At 38.1% G+C, this 8613-nt stretch overlaps 1 pseudogene; it reads left to right on the forward strand.

Moving 5' to 3' along the window:
- Nucleotides 1-1307: 1307 nt before the first annotated feature.
- Nucleotides 1308-3589, forward strand: LOC119057819 (cleavage and polyadenylation specificity factor subunit 3-like; annotated as a pseudogene).
- Nucleotides 3590-8613: the final 5024 nt, after the last annotated feature.

An 8613-nucleotide genomic window follows, 5' to 3' on the forward strand; every position in this document is an offset into this window, starting at 1 on the left:
TCTGGCTACTGGCTATTGGCCCTTGATTGTGTGCTGGCGAATTTCTGGCACAAAGTGGGTCTTGGATATTAATGAGCAAGGAACACAAAATGACTCTTTGAGCTTTCCTTTAAGTCCTGATCTCTAGACCTTCAGAAAAATTATCCTCAACTTCATAAACACATGGACTGGAATGCCCTTAAACATGAAGTACTCAATTGTATCAAGTGCAAAAATGAGTCAATATTATCATTTGAAATAAAATGTTCTGAAACAAGAGACTGCTGATTGAGAGCAGAATGCTGGGAATGGACTACCTGATTTGGAAGCAGATGAGACATCCTTTGGTTCACTTCTCTCTGTGCTCACATATCATGTTCACCATCTTTTGGGTGCTCAGGAATCCTGGGATGCCTTCTCATGACTATTGGTAGTAGAGTTGTGGGGCAACTAAGTAGTACACATGGGACCTTGCCACCCTTATGTCACATCATGAAGGGAGTGGGAGTGATGCAGGTGGTAGAGGGGTGCCCCGCAGGAGGACAGGGGCACATGCGGCCTTTTTTGTAGCTGGGAAAGAAAAGGCAGTGTAGCATGTGGGTCTGACAGGGTTAGGCAGGTCGGAGTTCTGATCCAACCTCCCCACTGACTCTGTGCACCCTTGATCCAGTTACTTGGCCTTCCCCATCTCAGTTTTCTCACCTGTGAAATGGTGATAACAGCAGCACTCACCTTGGAGGGCCATACTGAGGATTAAAGAAGAAAATAAATGTACAGCATTTAGCACACCACCTGGCTCATACATGATATGCCTCTAATACATGTTAGCCAATAAATACTCCCTGCTCTTTGCTGCGGTCCTGGAAGTACTAATGCTGCCAACTAGTTCTCTTTAAAAAGTTTGTCTCTAAATAAAGGTGAAAGCCACACTGAATAAATCTGGAAGAGGCCGTATTGCCTGAGACTAGCAGAAAGTCATAGCTCTTGAGTGTGTGAAATTGACTTTGTTGCCTAAAAATCTTTTGATGAAGAACAGGTGAAATGGTAATAAATACTGCAATAATACTTATAAATTCACTTCTATGAGGTTTACCAGATAAAAATACAAGATACCCAGTTAAATTTAAATTTTAGGTAAACGATGAATAATCTTTTAGCCTAAGTAGGTACCAAATACTACAATAGCTACAAACGATGAACTTTTATTTATCATTCAAATTTAAATAGGTGGTTACTTCTTTGATTCTCCGTGGGTAGGCTTCCCATTTAGGAATGCTCCTGTGATGTATTCCTCACCCCTACCTCACCTTCAGATTTCCAAGGTGTCTGGGATTCCCACGGAGGAGAGTGACTTGCTGCTGACTGGACCCCTTACAGCTGGGTAAGAAGTAGGAAGACCATGTATTATTATTCTGGAGTTCAAAGGAAGAAAAATAATGTTGGACTGTGGGATTCACTCTGAACTACAAAGAATGGCTGCTCTTCTTTCATCAATTTAATTGACCCAGCTGAGATGGATCTCCTACTTGTCACTTCCATTTGGATTTCTGTGACACTCTACCCAGGTTTCTACAGAAGACAAGTTTCAAAGGAAGAACATTTATGACTCATGCTACCAATGCTATTTATAGGTGGCTTCTTTTGGATTATGCCAAAGTCAGCAATATATCAGCAGATGACATACTGTATACTGAGACAGATTTGGAAGAGGGCAGAGACAAAAGTGAAACCGTCAGTTTTGTTACCACTTGGGCCATGTTCTAAGAGCTGCTATTTTCACGACTGAGATCGTAGGTGTGAAGCTTTTGTGTACAGGTGGTTTCTCAAGACAAAAAGATAGACACTTAAGGAAGCTGAAATTTCTACTATTAAACTGATATTCTTAGTATTGAGTCTATTTATTTATATCCATGAGAAGCATGAAGAGTGAGAAGCAAGATTTTGTAATATAATTCATGATATAAACAGAGGGGGCAGAGGTCTCATTCTTGTCTTTGCTCTTGGAAGGGCTCAGGAGCTGCTCTTGATTTTACATGAGTCCTGGCAGAATCACCCAGAACTCTACAAAATTTCAAGGAATTATTTTTGGCCAAATAGTAAATGGCTGTGGACCAGACATACATAAATGCCATAAATGACAAAATCCACAAACAGATCAACATCAGATACATTAGTAACCTTAAGAGCATGGATCATTTTGATGAAATTGGTCCTGGCATTGCAATGGCCTCCCTAGCCAGGGTGTAAAGTGGCTTGTCCAGAGGGCTCTTTGAAAGCTCCTACACTGGTGATAGGAATGGCGTCATTATGGCAGGGTACTGTGTAGAAGCAACACTTGCCAAGCATATGTGTGAACCTGAAGAGATGACTACCATGCCTGGATTGAAGCTACTATTGAAAATGTCTGTTGACTTTAACAGGAACCTAAACAACAAAACAAACAAGCGAGCAAAATATAACCAAAGACACTGAAATACAGAACAGGCTGACAGGGTCCAGAGGGGAGAGGGGAGAGAATTTCAGGGAAAAAGGGGAAGGATTCACAGGAACAAGTATAAAGGACACGTGGACAAAAACTAAGCTGGGGGGGGGAGAATTGGGAGGGAGGTGGGGAGCCCTGGGGGGTGGGATGGGATGGGAGTAAAAGACAGAAAACTGTACTTGAACAATAATTAAATAAAAATATATTAAAAAAGAAAATGTCTGTTGATTACATTTTTGTCTCTGCTCACGTAGATTACCAGCAAACCAATAAATCTATTCTTGCTTTGAAATCTCTTCATATGGTTTTAGTCCATGGAGAACAGAATGAAATGGCCAGATCAAATGCAGCCCTGTTTGGAGAATATGAAGATAATGACATCATTCACACAGAGCTTTATGATCTTTGGAATACAAAAGCAGTGATCTTGAACTTTAGAGAAGAAAAATTAGCTAAGGTCATGGACATTATAGTAGCCAAAAAACCAGAACGAGACCAGCAGGTCTCAGGAAAACTTGTTAGAAGAAGCTTTCATTATCACATACTTTCTCCTTCTGATCTCTCCAATTATATGGCCTTGGCTATTGGTGCTGTGAAACAGAACCACACCATTATGTATACTGGTCCTTTTACTTTGTTGTACCAGCTACAGAAATCAGGATGTGACAGAGAATTAGAAATTCAAGAAAAACTTGCTTTGAAAGTGTTAAAAAATATGACTGTAATACAGGAACCAGGCATGCTGGTATTAGAATGGTAAGCAAGCCCTTCCAATGATATGTATGCAGATACAGTACCAACCATGATGCCAGAGATTCAGTCAAACCTCAAAGGAAAAGTGAAGTCTAAAGACCTCTAAAAAAATTAGAAATGCATGTTTGTAGCAGGAGGTTGGAGATCATGCTCCAGGACATATTCGAAGAAGACTGTGTAAGTGTAAAATATGGCTCTACTCTTAGTGTTACAGTGGACTGAAAAACTGCTAATATACACCTGGACATTCAAACTCTAGAGTGTGAGAAAAGAAGTGAAGATGACCAATCTCTCCAATAAATGATGAAAGTGGCTGCACAGACACTGTATGAGGCCCTCACACCAGCTCTCTGGCTGTGCCCAAACTGTTTGTAATGCTTGAGTTTACTTCTGTTACTAAAATGAAGTACATTAGTCTCTTTGTGGTAGCCTATTTATTTTTGACATGAAATGGCTTTTGTTCCAAGAGTTTGAATACCATTCAATTACTAACTTGTCCATTACTTCAGAAATGCTGAATAAACTGTTATTTTAGAATTTATTGATTTCATTTCTAGGCATGTATGCTGTTCCCAATAACACCTTAAAAAGATGCTCATAGCAACTGAGAAAAATTTTAACCAAGTGTCCTGCATTTTAATGATCTCAATCTGGAAATTCTAACCTCTATATTCACTCATTCCTGATATGGTATTTAGCTTTGTTCTTTTTCTTATAAATACTTTTTCTCATAAATGGTAATTTATCAACTTTTTTGCCTCAGTAATGTTAAATTGTGTATAAAGTATTAACATAATTTAGAATTTTATGAGATGAGAAAAATTTATGAGATGCAAATAAAAGGCTAACTAAATCCAAGTTTCAGTTATATAATAACACTTTTCATGTTTTCGATAAACTTGGTGCTAATCTGATTATAATAGGGCAGCAGTTAGTAATGAACATAATAAGGAATAAATAATTATCCAGGGGAAATATGAATTCTTGCCAAACATGATGGTTTTGATATGGTAAGAGCACAAATCCAAGAAAACATAAATTTTCTAAGTTTTGCATTTGTATTATTTTCTCTGCTAGTGTTATTCATGTATTTTTGGTATATCGATATGATTATTAAAATTTCAATATTTAAGAATTTCTGTTATTATTATTATTTTTTAATTAATTTTATTTAGTTATTTTTCAAGTACAGTTTTTTGTCTGTTATTATTTTTATTATTCAAATAGTACCAAAAATTTAGCCTGAACTCAACAAGTCTAAAGGAAAAAATTGCCATTAATTAAGCAGTTTAGGGTCATCATTATTCTGAAACCAGTATGTTATAAATTGATATTTTTAAGTAGAACTGTAGCCTTTTACTCGCTGGAGAAGCTTGTCTGCTGCTATGAGATGACACTAGATAAACACCCATTTATGTGATTCTTGGTGGCTACACAAACTTTATACCAGGATCTAATTCTTGAAATTGGGACCTGTGTTTTCTTCTGCCTACTTTAGTTTTGTAAATTGTCACAATCCACAGCTCCTTAACATTAGAGAAAATCTCCAGAATTCCTAGCAGGAAAATTAAATTATATTCTTTGAGCCCATAAATAGTTCATACGAGACAATTTCATAGTCTTAAAGGCAGCCATAGTTGTAAGGCTCACACAGCCATTGTAAATACAGTGACATCAAAGATCATTACATTAGTATTTGTTTTAGAAAATATGTATTAAACACCAATGTTAGGTCCTCTATATCCAGAGCTTTACAGTCTAGTGGGGGTGATGGACTTCACACAGAAAAGACAAAAACACTGATAAATAGGTGCTAGCAATTTTTAAATGTTTATGGGGGAGTAGTCAGCGATGCTTAGTAACATCAATGAGGGTTACACAATGATGGTAGATGTGTATGGTAGATGCACTAACCACTGACTGACAGAGAAGTAGAAATTTGCCAAACTGGATTGCAGGTTTTTGGGGAAATAGAGGCAAAACGAGTTTCACTGGCAGGTGGAAGAGCATATGCCTAAGCATGGAAGCTTGAACTTACAGAGTTCGTTTACGAAATTGTAAATTAGCTGAGGTATAGATTGCATAAAAGAGAGTGATAGGCAAGAAAATTGAAAAGGCCTTTTTATGCCATGCAAAGAAGGAAGTGATAGGCAAGGAACCTGCATGAAGTTTGAGCAGGAATGTAACACAGTAATACCCGCAATTTAGACTGAAGTCGGTGGACATGTCAAAACAGTAAGGGAGTGGGAGGGGCCTTGTGCAAAACTTGGAGGTTTTATTTTATATTTTAATAAATCCAACAAATCCTGGCCAAGTTGGCAGTAATAAAGAATAATGCTCATAGTAATAAAAAATACAATTCAATTTCTTAAGACGTGGTTGTTTATGATCACACGGTGCTAGGTGGTGCTTTACCTTTGTTTGTTTGTTTTAATTTAGATGTAACTCACATACAACATTATATAAATTTAAGCTTTAGCTTTTTAATATGTATAATTTCACTAATCCCTGTGTCAACTCTGTGACTCACAATTATTATTATTATTACCATTTGCAGATGAGAAAACTTAGATTTGGAAAAGTTAATAAACTTGCCTAGGTCACACAGCTACTTTAGTCTAAGCAATATGATTGCAAAGCCTTAACTCCTGACTAATGCAGTACACAGCTAGTTCCTCACTTGACTGTCGTCTCCCAAGATGTCCCACCCACATCTGCCATGGGTGTGCATGGGGTCCTCAAAGTCAATATCCCAAAAACTTGTTGTCGTTTTCCCTGCCTGCTGCACAGGACCCTTAGATTGCACTTGGTTATTTATGGCCATCCGCAGAGATTGTCTCATGTGAAACCTGGAACTACCTGCTCATGTTCTCTCTGGGAATCCATCCATAGGTCACAATGCCCCAGACTTGTATGTATCACAGTTCAAGTTCTTGCTGGAATCGCTACCTCATTATTACATGTCAACTCCCCGGGGAAACTTGCCTGCCTTTGAATGAATATTCTGACCTGCTGGCTAAAACTATCGTCTTTTACATGTTTAGCTATATTAAATTGTAGTTATCAGTTTCTAGATTTAAAAAATAGAATTAAAATAACTCTCTCCATATTCCTTCTGTTGCTTTCCTTGTCTTCCCACTACCTTGAAAGAAGAAAACGACCCACTTAAATCATTGCAGGAGGAATTAGGGAGAATTACAGGGCATTTTTTACTAACTTGGAATTTTAAATCTTAAAAAAGAGACTCAGAACAAGTTGCTATTTTTTTTAAATCTCAGACCTAAGAGCAGAAATACACTTTGAATTACTGTCATACTTCAGATCTCAGGCCAAACATTATTTCATCAAAAGTACCTTTACTTTGGTCAATACTTTAGGTTTTAGCTCTCATCTTTCCTTTATGGAAACTACCTGCCCAAAATTATATAACTAATTGCCTAGTATAGGTTCCATGCTTATTTCTTCTGATCAAATGGTAGCTTTCTAAGGGCAAGAACATTTTTTTTTCTGACACAATTGTTGCATCATTCCTGAATGCAGTGCATTACTCTGGCAGACTCCATGAATATCTATTGCACACAGGGAAGAACGAGTGAGCAAACAAACTGGTAAGGGTGGTTTCTAGCTCTCATACATTGTAGGTGCTTGATGGGTAGAAGAGATGATGACCTCTGGCATACCATTTCAGAAGGAGGGTGTTATACTCTGAAAGGTATGGGCTGCATCAGGTGTGATTATGGCTCAGGATAGAACATCCCATGATAACTAACCTGGAACAAGGCTTAAATCAATGTTTCAGTATTTTCGAAGTTCCTTGGATCAATAGCAGCATCAGAGAAGGGGATTTCTTTTTGTTCGAAGAAAGTCTCTATTAATGTGCTTTTTTTCTTAATTGTTTCTATCAGACAATTTCAACAAGTTCTGTACCAATTGCTTGCTTGTGAGTGATTTGTAGAAAGAAGGCTTGCACCTTATCCTTAGTGATAACTCCAAATAGCTTTATAATACCCAGACTCTCACAGTGCCTAAAGAGCACAGTCCAGACTTCATAGCTCCACCATGTGAAAATCCTTTAAATAACTGCATGTGATTTAAATATTATCTCTGGCATATCTGATGACTTCTATCTCTGCTCAGAATCACCAATAGCCTTATTTGACATAACTGTGGATTTGAAAAGCAGAATCTGTAAGAATCCGGGGAACAATAAGTTCTATCAAAAGGAATTTGAAATTCCCCATTCCTTTTGTACTGGAAATCAAACTTTTTGAATGGACTCTAGAAAACAGTACTGAGGACCTGCTCTATGTCTGGGCTCTGGGCTATTTAAAGATGAGTTGAATGGTTTCTAACATCAATGTTATTACAATGTGTGCATTGCACATTGAAATGTACCTTCTGCTATATTTACTCTTCCATTCCATGGTAGCTCTATGTTGTCCTGGTACAACATCTGATGCTTAAGAAGTCGTGAAGCACTTGGCATACTTGGCAGGAGACCTAAAATAACATCATGGGCCCTTTTAGAAGAACCTCAAGAATTAATTTGTCTAAGGTTTACTAAAAGATCAAGAGGAAAACTAGGAAGAGAACAAATGACATCTTTAGTAGCATGTCATCATCACAATTCATTGTAAGAAGTGAAACCAAATCAATCAGTTGGGTTGCTCGCTTATCTTTTGCCTAATGAATGTTCTCCCCCTTACCCTAATTTCACCATCCATCTTTTTTTCCATGAAGGAATGGAGATTATCGTTAACTACCTGGGTCAAAACTATATTTTTTCATGCCTCCCTTCTCCTCTGAAAGACACAGCAGAGGTGAAGGATTTTATTCAAAGAACACAACTGTTGGCCTACTAAAGTTATGGTGTGAGCAGGGCTTCTCAGAGGTAGTGAAAGCAAACATTGCTGACAACACAGTGACATTGGAAACAGTAGCTCCAGAGTTGCAACTACCTCTCGTTTTGTTGTATTGGATCAAGAGGACACACGATGTTGATTTTGTTTGTAAGAGAAGTTGCCTTTGACTCTGCTGGGATCCCTCCAAGAGCTGAGATAGAACGAAAGCACTAAAGGAAGTGACAGTGATGAGTACAGCCTCAGCTGGCACAACTTCAAAACATTTCCGAGGATAGTGTTCCAAAGAGATATTGCAGTGCGGCTCCAGTAAGTGCTGTACAAATAGAGTTAGTGCTGCTGTACAGGAGGTGGGATAAGTCGGAGGAATAGAAAATGAACAAAAGCAATACCAACAACAAAGCCCTCTGGTAAACAAGTTATTGCATGACGCAGCTAAACTACAGAATTGTGAGCCAGTAAAATCTCCCCAATACGAAAAGTCATTTCTGGAAGGGATCACAGAGGCCGAAAGATGGCTAGTCAGCGTTCCCTGGACAC

Source organism: Artibeus jamaicensis, unplaced genomic scaffold (assembly GCF_021234435.1).
Source record: "Artibeus jamaicensis isolate MK-2021 breed Jamaican fruit bat unplaced genomic scaffold, CSHL_Jam_final scaffold_3222, whole genome shotgun sequence".
NCBI lineage: Eukaryota > Metazoa > Chordata > Mammalia > Chiroptera > Phyllostomidae > Artibeus > Artibeus jamaicensis.